Source organism: Choloepus didactylus, chromosome 10 (assembly GCF_015220235.1).
Source record: "Choloepus didactylus isolate mChoDid1 chromosome 10, mChoDid1.pri, whole genome shotgun sequence".
NCBI lineage: Eukaryota > Metazoa > Chordata > Mammalia > Pilosa > Megalonychidae > Choloepus > Choloepus didactylus.
The window spans coordinates 69998547-70014248 of NC_051316.1; the positions used below are offsets into that span (position 1 = coordinate 69998547).

General features: G+C 36.8%; 2 pseudogenes; one reads left to right on the top strand and one right to left on the bottom strand.

Moving 5' to 3' along the window:
* Nucleotides 1–10050: 10050 nt before the first annotated feature.
* Nucleotides 10051–10597, bottom strand: LOC119505466 (annotated as a pseudogene).
* Nucleotides 10598–13084: 2487 nt separating this feature from the next.
* Nucleotides 13085–14500, top strand: LOC119545217 (annotated as a pseudogene).
* The last annotated feature ends 1202 nt before the right edge of the window (nucleotides 14501–15702 follow it).

Genomic DNA, 15702 nt, shown 5'->3' on the forward strand with positions numbered 1-15702 from the left:
ATTCTTTCCGGAAGTCCCCTGCAGAATAGCCTCTCATTGTTCAGAATTGTGTCACGTGAAGACAACCACCTAATGTGTTTCTCCTCTTCTCCACATTTTATTGTAGACCTGAGCCTGAAGTGAGCAGGAGAACCTGAAAGACTGTGACACAGGGAATTTGCTGTTTTCCAAATGGGTAGCTAATTGCCCCAACACCTAATTTCCCCACTATTTTGAAATGCTACCTTTATTATATGCAGATGACCAATAAATTTGATTATCTTTTTATGGACCTTTTTTGTTTTCTTGATTTGTTTGTTCTTACAAAAATCCCATTTGGTATCAATTTCTATAATTTCAGAAGATACTTTCATAGTTGATAAGACAAGTCCATCTGTGTATTCCTTCTTTCCTCAGATTTTCTCAGGTCTTCTAGTAAATTATTTCTTTCTGATACATTCACCAGTCAAGTTGCCAAGTTCCATTTCAAAGCCTTGTTGAAATTTCATTTGGGAATGCTTTTGCTTTATATGTTAACGTATAACACAGCAGTTTTAAAATATGCCATAGGTTTTTATATGCTATTAGAGAGAAATCACTCTAAAAAAATCTATTATTAAATGAAAGAGTATATATCATTACATTTATATAATATCCATTAAATGCTACTATATATTTATTTACTAAATACATAGGAAAATGTCTGAAAGGATACAAGTTAAATTATTAGCAGTTTGGGATTGGGGTAGATCCTCCAAGAGGCCAAGAAACAGCTTTTCACTTGGTATGAATTGTTCAAATTTTAAAAATGACAATATGTTCTTGTGTAGTTTGTAAATATAATAGACTTAAAAATTCCTTTTAGCTCTTCAAAGTCACACTTATTACTACATCTTCTTGTCTTTCTGTAAGCACCAGTCTGATTGTTCTTCTGTTCCCCCCTGAATAATGAATAAGACTTTCTTCTCCCTTGAGTGTCTTCAGTTGTGCATTTCCCTCTTTTACCCCAATCAACCCTACACAAATAGCTGAGCAGCAAAAACAGCTTGTTCTCTTTATAGGAGGTGTTCTGGTTTGCTAAAGCTTCCAAAACGCCAAATACCAGAAATGGATTGGCTTTTATAAAGGAGGTTTATTATGTTCCAAATATACAGTTCTAAGGCCATAAAAGTGAACAAACTACAGCATCAACAAGAAGATACCTACAATGAAGAAAGGCCGATGGCATCTGGAACACCTCCATCAGCTGAGAAGGCATGTAGCTGGCATCTGCTGGTCCTTTGCTCCTGGGTTCTGGTTTCAAAACGGCTTTCTGTAAAATTTCTCTAGGCTTCCGTTTCTCTTAGCTTCTCTCTCTCAGCTCCTGTGCATCTTTGCTTGTTCTCTCAGGGCATTTCTCTCTAAGCGTATGGGGGTCCTCTCTTAGCTTCTCTAGGGAAAACTCTGGGCTTCAACTCTTAGCTTAATATCTCCAGACGTCTTTCTTGCTGCATCTCTAAGTCTTTTGGTCTGTGTCAGCCCCTGAGCTCTCTTAAGGATTCGGACTCCAGTAAACTAATCAACACCCACCTTGAATGGGCAGGGTTACACCTCCATGGAAATAATCTAAACAAAATGTATCACCCAGAGTTGTGTGGATCACATCTCCATGGAAACAACCTAATCAAAAGATCCCACCCGTAATAAGTCTATACCCGTAAGATTGGATTAAATGACTTTTGTGGGGGACATAATAGATTCAAAGCAGCACAGGAGGTAAGGGATGGGCCAAAAATACTTATATCTGAATATTTTCCTCCCTGTTATGTAGATATCAGAAATAAAATATTGATAAGTTTTCTCAGTACAAAGCAATGTCTAAAAAAGTGTTATATGAATGAAGCTACAATAAATCAAAGGAGAGAGTGCAAAGAACTTGTAATCTATACTTATTTGTGGTAATCTGTACTTATTTGTGGTTCAGTGACAATTTCCTTAATACCGCCTTCTCTTTCTCCATACTTGGTAGGACTCTGTCTATGACTGACTTATTATTATTAACATTACCCTCTTCATCATCACCAGTGACCCGAATGTCAAATTCAATAGACTATTCTTAATTTTTAATGACAACAAGAATTATAACAATGCTTTCTATGGGACACATATTGTTCTGTACTGCCTACATTATCTTATTTATCATCAACAATCCTGCAAGGAAGGTATTATACTAATTTTGTAGAGACGCAAACTGAAACAGCTCAAAAAGGGCGAGTAAGAGTATATAACTATATATAGCTTACATGGTGTGACTGTGTGATTGTGGAAACCTTGTGGCTCACACTCCCTTCATCCAGTGTATGGACAGATGAGTAGAAAAATGGGGACAAAAAAGTAAGTGAATGATAGGGGGATGGTGAGAGATGAGATGTTTTGGGTGTTCTTTTTACTTTACTTTTTATTCTTATTTTTGTTTTTGTTACTTTTTTGGAATAATGAAAATGTTCAAAATTTGTGTGGATGAATGCACAACTATATGATGATACTGTGAACAACTGATCATACACTTTGGATGATTGCATGGTATGTGACTATATCTCAATAAAATTGCAAGGAAAAAAAAGATACTTCAGCTTCATCTAATCAACTAATTATGATAAGCAAACTCATAGAGTTAGACTAGAATGTAGGTTACCAGGAGATAGATTGGGATTAGAGAATGGGGAGTTGATGCTTAACTTGAACAGAATTTCTGTTTAGGTTGATGGTGTAGGTTTGGCAAAGGATGATGGTGATGGTAGCACATTATAGTGAGTGTAATAAATAGCACTGAACTATGTCAGTGAATGTGGTTAAAAGAGGAAATGTAAGGATGCATATATTTTTAGAATAAAAATTAAAATATAAAAAAGTACTGTAAATCACAGTTAACCCTATTGTCAATGATGGGCTATAGTTAATAGTGCAAGTATAATGATGTTTTTTCATAAATTATAACAAATGTATGATACTAATACAAGGTATTAATAATAGGATAGTGTACCAGTTTGTATGTATTATGTCCCCCAGAAAAAACCATGTTCTTTGATGCAGTCTTGTGGGGGCAGAGATATTAGTGGGGATTAAGTTGGAACGTTTGGATTAGGTTGTTTCCATAGAGATGCAGCTCACCCAACTGTGGGTGATAATTCTGATTGGATAATTTCCATGGAGGTCCCACCCATTCACTGTGGGCCTTGATTAGTTTACTAGAGCATTATATAAGCTCAGACAGAAGGAGCGGGCTTGCTTCAGCCAAGAGGGACACTTTGAAGAATGCACAGGAGCTGAGAGAGGAACTGCAGTTTACAGAGACATTTTGGAGATGGCCTTTGAAAGCAGACTTTTGCCCCGGAGAAGCTAAGAGAGGACAAACACCCGAAGAGCAACTGAGAGTGACATTTTGGAGAGAAGCTGAAGCCTAGAGAGAAACAACCTGGAAGAAAGCCATTTTGAAACCAGAACTTAGAGCAGATGCCAACCTCATGCCTTCCCAGCCAATAGAGGTTTTCCGGACACCATTGGCCATCCTCCAGTGAAGGTACCCGATTGTTGATGCATTACCTTGGACATTTTATGGCCTTAAGTGTGTAAATGTGTAACCAAATGCACCCCCTTTTATAAAAGCCAATCTATTTCTGGTGTTTTGCATTCCAGCAGCATTAGCAAACTAGAACAGATAGCATATGGGAAAATATACCTAATGTAACTTATGGATGATAGATAGTAGTACGATTATAATAATCTTTCATTCATCAATTGTAACAAAGGTAACCTGTGTTAAGAAATAGTACAATTATTAAAAAGTGCTATCAAAAATTGTAACAAAGATTCCACAACAAGGCAAGTTTGGGGGGTGGGGGTGGGTGTGGAATCCCGTATTTTATGAATGATTGTTTTATAAACCTACAACTTCTGAAATAAACAAAATATTTAATTCTTGTAATCATAAAAAATAAGGATGAGTACTTTCCCAAAGTCTTAAAATTAATCAATGGAAAGCCAGAATTTAAACAATTCAGACTTTGAACAAGCCCCATGCCCTTACTCACAAAGACATGATCATTCTTGGATGTCTTTGCAAGACTTTTAACACATCTTCCCCACCCCCCACAAAATCTGTTCCTTTGGCTCTTGAGACACTGTAAGTTCCCAGTTCCTCTCCTGTCTCAATGTTTATGGCTTTTCTATATCTTTGACCAGTTCCTCTTTCTTACCCAGCTCCAGGAACACAGAGGCATTAGCCAAAGACTAAGAGGCATCTAAATAACTTTTTAATTACTACATCAAGCTTGGTTACCATACTTATTTACAAGTACCTACAATTTTGTTTGCACACACAATAATAATAACAATGATAAATATATCATGTATGAGATGTCTATGTGCCAGATATTTTATATCCATTGAACATTTAATCTCACAAGTCTGTGGTAGAGCCAATAATTCACCCCTTAATAGAGCTATGAAAATCAAGCCACAGCAAGCTCAGGTAACTAGCCCAAGAACATGCAGGAGGCAGTGGGAGAGGCTAAGAAGGGTTCCTGATTTGAAGGAGCCTATGTCTAAAGAAGGAGACAAGACCACCACATTAGAGAAAATTAGAAATAGAGCTGTATTCACATAAACACTAATTATTATCCCAACACAACTATCATATAGATTCAGTTTTTCACTCTGATTAACAATCTTTAAGACCTGGCTGCCCTGCCCTGAGAACTGGATGAAGACATAAAAGGGGAAATCGTTATTGCTACTCTGAAGGAACAATTACTCAGCAAACATTTGAATGTCCTTCTTCTGAAAAGGATCTGGTAGTTCCTTGCTCTTAAGGAATTTACAGTCTGTTGGGAAGACATGAACATGGAAAATGATTTAACAAAGGACAATCTAGATCAATATGCCAAGTAGGATAATCATGCCTTCAATTTAAGGAAAGGAGAGGAGGGTTTAGTTAAGCCAAAAAGGATAGGCAGGGTTTGGACAGGCACAGAAGAGGAGGGGTGGGAATAAAAAATGAATAAATATGTAGAAATGGGAAGTAGCTTAGCAAGATTGGGGGCCATAATGGAAACAAACCTTATATATATTTCACTTTAAAAAATTAAACTGAAACCATTTTAAAGTGAACAACTTAGTGGAATTTAGTACCTTCACAATGTTGTGCAGGCCTTACCTGTCTCTGGTAACAAAACATTATCATCACCCACAAAAGACACTCATACTGAATAAGCACTAACTCCCCATTCTCCATTCCCCCACTCTTGACACCTACTAATCTTCTTATTGCCTCTATGAATTTACCTATTCTGATTATTTAATATAAAGGAAAATTATAATTTTTGACTTTTCTCTTTGGCTTCTTCCTATTAACATATGTTTTCAAGGTTCATCCATGTGTAGCATATATCAGTTTATTATTCCTTTTTATGGCTGAATAATATTCAATTGTGTGAACATACCTCATTTTGCCTATCTGTTCATATGCTGATGGATCTTGTATTTATTTCTACCTTTTGGCTACAATGTAAAGTGCTACTGTGAACATATGAGTACTTGTAATCATTTGAGTACCTGTTTATAATTCTTTGGGTTATGTACCTAGGAATGAAATTTCTAGGAATTAGGTAATCCCATGTTTAACTTATTGAGGAATTGCCAAACTGTTGCCCATTTTCTAATTAGATTACTTGTTTTTTTGTTGTTGAGTTGTAACAGTACTTTATATCCTCTTGATAATAGACCTTTACTAGATATATGAATTGCAAATATTTTCTCCTATTCTGTGAGTTGTCTTTTCACTTTCTTGATAGTATCCTTTGATGCACAAAGATTTTAATTTTGATGAAGTTCAATTTATCTATTATTTCTTTTGTTGCTTTTGATTTTGGGTCATACTAAGAATCCACTGGCAAATCCAAAGTCATGAAGATTTTTCCCTATGTTTGCTTCTTGGAATTTTATGGATTCAGCACTAATATTCAGATTTTTGATTTTGAGTTGCTTTTTGTATATGGTGTGAGGTAGGCTTCCAACTTCCTTCTTTGGCGTGTCTGGATAGCCTGTTTCCCAGCACCATTAAGTGAAGAGGACTGTTCTTTCCTAATTAAATGGTCTTAGTACACTTGTCAAAAATCAATTGATCATAGATGTATGGGTTTGTTTCTGGGCTGTCAGCTCTGTTTGATTGATACAAACTTTCTCTGTATCTTTTGCCAGTACCACACTGTTTTGACCACTGTAGTTTTGTGGTATGTTTTGAAATCAGGAAATGTGAATCCTTGAACTTTGTCCCTTTTTCAAGATTGTTTTGGCTATTAAGAGCCCCTTGCAATTCATATGAATTTTAGTATTGCCTTTTTCATTTCTGCAAAAAAGACCATTTGGATTTTGGTTCTGATTTATTTTCTGGAATTTATTCACTTTCAAAGCTGAATATAAAGTCTGTGGTTTCACCAATGTCTTTAGAGACAAATGCATAAAATTGAAATCTGAAAACTACATAATCATCTACTAGTGATTGCATAGGTCATAGTGGAATTTGATGATTAAGAAAATTGTTAAATGAAAAGCATTTCTACAAACACAATACCTCATAATAAAATCAAACCAACAAAACAAAACCAATGAAACAGAAAGAGGCTTTGATAAATTTCAATAACAGAAGACCAAATAAATTTAGTTCACTGTTAAAGTCATGTAGTAAAAAGAATTTATGTGGGAGAGTTGAATTATATCTTTCAAATGGAAACAAATCTAAAATACATTTGAGTCTGGGGTGGTGAATCTTCCTTTTCTCCTTTTGATTTTAATGGAACCCCAGAATTTGGAAAAACTAAATTTTCTTTTGGTCTTCATACACATAGGAAGCCGGCACTCCATATTTTATCTCATTTTAAAGTAGCATAATTGATTTTTTAGTAGCACATTTTCTTTGCTCCAATAAGATCGCTACTGAAAATAAAATAATAATTCTGTCTTTAAATGCCCTCAGTATTACACATGTGCCCACAATTTTCATCCACTTCTTTCCTGTCTTGAAGACAGTCATTATCAAATATAAAGGCAGCTGGTTATGAAAGGGAATAAGATAATCATTATCACAAATTTGAAACTTGGCTGGTAAATCAGTAGTAGTATAGATACAACTTTCTCTGGACGAGGTTAAGTCCTGTAGGACAAAGCCTCAGTACTGTGCAAAGCTTAGGCACCGTATTAAATGCTAAACACTGTGAATCTAGCTCATTCACAACACATACAGTACCAGCCAGGTCTGTTCTCTTGTATTGTTTTGCTGATTAAAAGAAAAAAAGATAGCAGGGCGGGGAGTGGATAGTGTGTACCGTGTTAGTAACACACCACAACTATCTTTTCTGTTTGTTTAAGCAATCTTTTTATTATGAGGCTATTTTATGGTTAACTCAAAATAATCAGATAAACAAATTTGAATAGCTGTCTTTAATCTAGAAATGTGGTATTGATCCTACTGCCCCAGAATTTAACCAGCAAACCTCAACCCTACCAAGTTTGTTGTTGGTGCTCACTGGCATGAGTAAACTAAATGTAAATTGGTTAATTGTAACATTAAAATAAAAATACTTTATCTTACAAAAGCAGTCCTATCAGAAGACTAATACTCAAATATAATATCCAGTTGAAAAAAAAGTCTTAGGTAGTCTCTGGGATTTATCAAATGGAATATTATTTAATGCCTGCTAGCTAGTAATACCAATGATTTGACAATAGCATTCCTTGGAGAAAATCATGGATCATTGAACGAGTGTTTTTTTCCAGTGGGTAGAAATATGTCATGGATTTTTTTTTTTTTTTTTTTTTGGTTAGGTGGCCATGGGAATTTTGAAAGAGACTGCATTGAATCTGTAGATCACTTTGAGGCATAGTGCTGTCTTAACAATATTAAGTCCTCTGAACCATGAACGTGGAATATCTTTCCATTTACCTAGGTCTTCTTTAATTTCTTTAAGCATAGTTTCATAGTTTTTGGTGAGCAAGTCTTTCACATCTGTGATGGTTAATTTCATGTGTCAACTTGCCTAGATCATGGTGTCCAGTTTGAGCAAACAAGTACTGGTCTGATTTCTACTGTAAGGTTATTTTGTGGATTTAGATCATTAGTCAGTTGATTGCATCTATAGCTGATTATGTTAACAGTCATCAAAGGAGCTTGCCTACCGCAATAAAAGAAGATTCATCCAATCAGCTGAAGTCCTTAGAGGGAGAACTAATGATTTCAGCAAGCAGAAAGAATTTTTCCCTCTACTTCAGCCAGCCAGCTTCTCCTGGGGAACTCATCAAAACCTTCAACAGAGTTCCCAACTAGTGGCATGCCCTATGGAACTCAGACTTGTCTAACCCCACAGTCATGTGCATTAATTCCTACACTATATCCCTTAATATCTACATACATAAATATAAATATACACACATACATACATAAATATGCATTCAGTTCTGTTTCTCTGGAGAATCCTGATGAATACAACATCCTTGGTTAAATTTATTCCTAGATATATTATTATTTTAGATGCTATTGTAAACAGAATTTTTTCCTTGTTTCCATTTCAGATTGTTGGTGTTTAGAAACACAACTGATTTTGGTGCAATGATTTTGTACTCAACAATTTTGCTGAATTCATTTATTACCTCTAGTACCTTTCATGTTCTATATTTAAGATCATGTCATGACAACAGAGATAGTTTTACTCTTTCTCTCTGATTTGAGTGACTTGTGACCTTCACTTTTACACCCTTCAGTTAACAGAATTAAAATTGTCTAACCCCTATCCTTAGATACTGTGGGATGCCCTCATGGAGTCTTGTGAATGATAGCTTCCTTGTATAGTCTCCCGTCTAATCAGGATTTGATTACAAAATGACGCCATATACTAATCAGAATGCAGTTTCAGATTCAACGCCAAACAGGCTGGGCCTAGGAGACGCTCTTCCTTTTTCAGGGATATGCTACTTGCTGACCTTTCGTCTCCTTAGGCCAGTTGTCTAGAAGAATATAAGCAACTAGAAGGCAGGTGTAAAATTTTATTCAACTTTGTGTCCCTAGCCCCTAATAATGCACCTAGTATATGGTATACAGAAGGAGCTCAAACACTCTTTATGAGGTGAGTGCTAGTAAAAGGATAAAAACGTCACCGATAATTATCAAAGGTAAATTTGAGAGTCAAATAAATAATGAATATGAAACCATCTTGGAAACTAAAAGAACATTACAGTCTAAATTATTAATTTTAGAGATAATTATTCAATTTTATGCTTTAAATATTTTGAATATAGAAGAAAGAAATGAGAGATCAGAGCCTGGTCATGTGTGTAAGGCTTACTCTCTCTTCCTCAGATCTCTCCCCCACCCTCCAGGGTCCACAGATTAGACAGAGTTCACTTCCCTTGGCTCACTCAGTTCTTCATTAGCACATGAAGCATCTCTCCTGTCACAGGCACCAAGCTGATTACTGGGCCCTTACCCTGGGCTTTTCTCCACAGATCTCTTCTTTCCATCACTAAGTTATGTATTGGGATACCAAATTCAATACCTCCTCAAAATGCCCATCATAGTATGGCCTATGCTGGATATTCCCACTCCCTCTTCATTCAGGTGCTTTGCCTGGGTTTATTTTGTGAGAATATCAGGTTCTGGTCTATCTTTATATTAAAGAGTGTGTGAAGCAAGAAATTGTTTTTTTAAATTTGCATTTATTTACCATAACTTAAAAATAAACAATATAGTCTTGCACAAAATATAATATTAAACAAGTGTTTTCTGGACAATAAATAACTTAAATACTGTGAACAACATAAATATTTCAAATAATTTAAATAGTTAAATAAAAATTACAAAAGTTTTCCAGTTATAGCAAATGAAAGATGCACTTCTCTTTTCTAATCGTTACAGTTTTATAAAGATTCCATAAATTTGCCATGACTTATTTTTAATCTGGCATTAAAACAGTGATGAAGATTGCACTCTCAGTCTTGGAAATAGCAAGTTGACCAGGTGGACCGTTTTGAAAATCAACATCTTTATTTCCTGAGGTTTTCTTTAAGCTTGTTAATGAAGAGAAAGCACTTTCTGATTTCAACCCGGACAACCTCCCAGGCACAGGAGCTGTATTGCTTCTCTTGCAGATACACACTGATTCCTTGGAAGTACCTCTTCACAGCCAGTCTGGAGTTCTCACTTCCCAGGGGTGTCTCTTCCACCTTCCTTTCCTTTTCCAAACATGTCTCCAGATCTTCCAGGTGCTGATGAAGTCCAATGAGGAATTTGTCCAGCAGGCTCTCATCCCAAGTCACAAGAGAGATACTTATGCTGAAGAGGTTGAAGATTTGCTGGAGCAGCTCATGCAGGACAGCAGTGGCATGTGTCTTCTCAAACTGGTTCCCATCCATCAGTACCTGAGGAAATTGGAAGTCAGTCCTGTCCTTCAGACATGACAGAATGGAGACTTTCTCTATTTGATTCAACAGTGTGAAGGTTTCCTGATGGCCATGGCTTGAATGCAGGACACAGGCCAAACGACAGGTAGGGATGGAGCAGAGCCATCAGCACAGACACTGGGAGGGCCATTGGGGAGCTGGGAGTTCTACAGCTCTGCCTGGAGAGGGAGCCTGGCCTCAGCAAATTGTGAGGACATTTGGTGCTGAGGGCCTCTTACATAGCACAGAAACTTTCATTTTCTGGTTTGTTTGTTTTTTTACATTTTTCCCCTTTATTTTCCCTTCCTACTGTTTGCTTGTGTGTGTGTGTGTGAATTCAATTTAAAAATGAACATTTATTAACATGAGTACATGCTGGGGGACTTCAAAGCAAGAAGTGCCAATGCAGTATCCTTCACAGCATTAAAACATATTTTTTCACACCTTCTTGGTTGTACCTGGGGAAAGAAATCTAGACAATGTCAGATAAGGGAGAAAAACTCATGAAAAAAATGACTTTACTGGGTTAGCAGGAATTATTAAAGAGTTCATGTAGTAAAAGATTGGCATTTTTCTTATTTTTTTCTTATTTAACCTTTTCCCCTTCTTTAAGAGTCTTAAATTGCATGTGGACCTCAAAATTATCCCATGAGTTGGTCTTTAACTAATTGAAGATATATTTACTTTCATAATATTAAATCTGGGGAACAATAATCACAGGTATCATTTGTTAAAATAAATTGTGGAAACAAATAAATTATGATGCAGCTATGAAATTTTCTGCCAGGAAATTTCGTAAGTGCTGATTTCCCTAAAAGACATTCAGGTTTCGCTGTGTGATTCTCTCCATTCTCTCTCAACGACCTTTAACCATGAAAGCTTTCCCTCGCTCATTATGTGGCAATGCAGATAATCTCATGTCCTTTAATCTTCCATTGACAGGTGATATCCAACCACACTCTGTGGCATTTGTTGGGACTGCAATTGTATTCAAAGCTTGTCATGGCATTACTTCATCACATCCAAAAAGTACATTTTTTTTAATAATACGAATATTAATGACAGCCATATTATATAATAAAATATATATATTAAAAAAGCTCTCAGCAAAGTGTTTCACAAACATAATTTCATTGAATCTTCACAGTTTCCCTGTGAGATATAATCATTATAGTTTTTTATGTTTTATAGATGAAGAAACGGAAAACTCCAGGAGGTTACTTGCCAAAAGTATATGTGGTGGCTAATCATTAATCCCTCCACCTTGCTCTTTAGCCTTCTCCTTCTCCAGTAGCTGCTCTCAGCACACTGAATGAAGTAATCAGTCTATCTAGTTGTTTTATCTCTGATTTCCTGCTAGACTCTAAGCTCCCTGAGGGCAGTAACACAGTGTCTCTAACATCTAGAGCGGTATCTGTCACTGAAGAAGCAGATTGAGCAGTCTCTGCCGCATAGCCAGTACGGAAAGAACTAAATGGTCCAAAGAATGAGTAACCTAGCTTTTGGGACTCTGTTTGGAAATATGTAGCCCCTTAGACAACATATGCTTTAAAGAGCCAGCTGCCCTCCTTCTGATGCTTTCTGCAGCTGCAGCAGTCTCATCCACTAATCAGGTTGAAACTTGTCAACCTAAAGAACACTTAAACCCTGATCTGTGGTTGTATAATTAGTTGCGTCATTTTGTCTTTCAGTAGAGGAGACATCACTTCCTCTTTTTCTTTTTACTATTCCACATTTACTTTCCATTTGACTTTGTGCATTACTCTTCCATGACTGCTTACTTTTACTTTCCAGGAATGTTTAAAGAGAGAGGATATTCTGATGTCTTGAAAATTATACTGAGAATGTTAATTTTTTTCCATTACATTTTCTCTTCCTTTGTTTGCAACAAACCTCGAAGTGAAAAGGGAATGATTACAAAAGCATTAGGAAAATTTTTTATCAGTGAAAAGACAAATACCACAGAAGAAGGAAAATTTTAAAATTATGTAGAAAAGTGAAAGAAAAAATAGATCACTTCATCATTATTTTTGATAGAGCTGGAATAATGGACTAGGCTGGACAATTTCTCTGCCACAAAGCAAAAAAGAAGCCAGTAGACACATTCTAACTGCTTGGATGTCTGTACAGTAGCAATGTGCACTTCTCTTCAGGGCAGGCCTGGAGGGGTAATCATCTTGGTATAAACTGGGCTCAGGGCAATGATGGGAAGTTCAGCAATTATCTCAATTAAGTAGAATAAAGAAAACCACACTGGGCAAACTGCATACCGTAAATCTATTTAAAGTATATGGATTTAATAATGAAGAGAGGAGGCATCAGACTTATTATACATATGAAAAAAGAGTGTCACTACTGACCATCCTGGGCCATTCATATACATACCAAACCGTATAGGTGATGCTTGAGTTGAAAGGAGGAAACCTGGGAGAGTAAATAATTTTGGTTCATAAGCACAGCAATTCCACTCCCCACACCTACTATCACAAAATACAGGACTGTCTAAAGGGTTCTAGTTAAGGTAGGCTAACATGTTCCTTACTATTATGGGCAGGAATCTAATTGTTTTATGAGCATCCTAATAACACTAAGCTAGATTCTACCAATCTAGGCCCTGAGAAGAGGGTGCCTTACATATATGGAAATACAGGTGAGCTAAAGGGATGCTTTGAGAGATGTAATAAAAATGGAGGTTATAGTCACAAGTATATCTCTTTGGAATTAGAAACCATCAGCCAACCAACCCATACAACTGTTCACACACACACACACCTAGTTCCCCTTGGGGTGGTTTTATTATCAACTTAAATTCGAGGCAGCGAGAGCCCAACTAGAAAATGGGGGATAAGGATGTAAGGATGAAGCAAGTTCTTGACTTGTTCTGAGATCTACAACCTTTGATCAACCATACCAGCTTGAACTAAGTGAAAGTTCCTATGTATTGAAGGAAGTCTGGGAGCCCATTCATTTAAGGAGACGACCAAGTACCTGTTGTTGAGGATAAGACAAAATACAACCAGATCTATGCATGTAAAGGACATATCTTTCACACCTGATGTAGTATATCAACACTTCCATGTAGAATCTAGAGGGGAGAAAGAAGATTTTAAAAGAAGCCTAGGAATGATTCCTTCAAAGTTATTCTTAACATCTGGAAAAAGGGATCCAGACAGCTTTATCAATTAAAAATTTGTGTTTATTAAGATGATAAGCATCCCATTGGATTGCGGCTTCTATTTTAATGTGTAAACTGAACTCTAAATGTAAGAACACAGAAAGAATTACAACTGATACATCTACTCTGGTCCCTGAAAAGGGAAATTAAAAAATGGGGAATAGAAAGATCTGGGGGAAATTCAGAAAATGAAAATTCTCATCTTCAGTACTTAAATGGCCCACATGGAGGAAGATCCTCAGAGAACCTGGTGCAGAGGCTCACGGTCCCCATCGCAACCAGAAGAGGGTCTTCTTGGAATTTACCAGTGGCTTTTTCAGTCTTTTCACTGATGGTGATGGTGATGATCTTCTCCAGCCCCATCAGCTCCTTTAGCTGTGACCTGCCTCAGAGCCTTGACGTGGGAAATCAGGAGACCCTCACAGTGTTGGGTCAAATGGGGAGAATCTCCCCTTTCTCCTGCCTGAACAACAGGACTGACTTCAGACTCCCCTGGGAGATGGAGGATGGCAGCCAAGTCCAGAAAGCCCAGGCCATGTCTGTCCTCCACGAGACGCTCCAGCAGATCTTCAACCTCTTCCACACAGAGGGCTCCTCTGCTGCTTGGAACACGACCTTCCTGGACCAACTGCGCTCGGGCCTTCATCGCCAGTTGGGGGACCTGGAGACCTGTTTGCTGCAGGAGATGGGAGAGAAAGAATCTCTGCTGGGAATGGAGGGCCCCGCACTATGACGATGTACTTCCAGGGAATCCGTCTCTATCTGCAAGAGAAGAAACACAGTGACTGTGCCTGGGAGGTTGTCAGAGTGGAAATCAGGAGATGCTTTCTCTTTGTAAAAGTGCGCAAAAGAAAACTCAGGAAGTTAGAAGGAAAATGATTCCCAGAGGCAATTGTCCTAGCTCAGACTCTCAATTTTCCATTCATTTCAAAAGCCATTATTTTTTGCTTCAGCTATAAAATAATTTGTATCATATTTAGCATATTTTTTTCAGTAATATTAGGCATAAATATGACCAAATATTTTCAGAAACTGATGAAATGTTAACTGCTGCTCTGCAACTAAACCTCATTTCCTAAAATATGTATTTATTTAATTATTTCAATTAATTAATCCATTAATTATTGATGGTTCTTGTATTTCTATGTTCTCTTTTTATATAAAAGATGTTCACATTTGCCTTTTAAATAAATATACCACTTATTCTTTTAGTTATTTATGTTCTGTTATTATCTAAAATATGTTCACATTTGCCTTTTTAATAAATATACCTCTTATTCTTTTAGTTGTTAAATTTATTTTAAGATATTTCTTTAAAGAAAAAAAGAACTCTCCTCTAAGTCTTAATTCTGTAAACTAAATAGAAAAATATGTGGTACAGTGCATTCATTTACTCAGTGGCCTTGGGTATAGAACCTTGTAAAAGAGGTGAGCACTCCCTGCCCTTCTGGAACTTACATACAGCAAAGGACATGGTTATAAGAGAAATGGTATATAATTAGTTACATTTGGAATCCGTGTTACACAGGAGAAGGAAAAGTTGCCATGGCAGTGGGTATCATGGCAAGGGCAAACCGTTGACTCCTGTGGAGACTCCAATGGGATCTAAAAGGTTCAAACAAAATCATCAGGGATGTGTCTTTTTCCCCATCCATAGAAGATGTCTTTCTACATCATTGTCAAGATGGCCACTCGGAAGCCTGGGCTCAAACTCCACTGTCTTAGCCATCCTGGTGGAAGGAGCTTTCTTTGATATTCAGCAATTCCTGCTAAAGACCCAATCTTGACTTGCCTCACCCTTGGGACCCTGGGCTATGGAGGAAGTCCTCCCTGAGCCACATAGTAAGGATTTCCTTCCTGAAAGAAGTAATTGTCACCAGAGTAATTCAGAAGAGAAAATGCAAAGACAAAACCAATCGGTGTCACAAAAATTTCAACTATTATTTATCTGTCATCTACAAAAATTCCTATTCTCATATACTTTTTTTTTTTGAAATAAATTCAATCTTACAGGAACAGTTGCAAAAAACAGTACAAACCCCATACATAGAACTCCATCATACTCCAACCCCCTCCCTGAT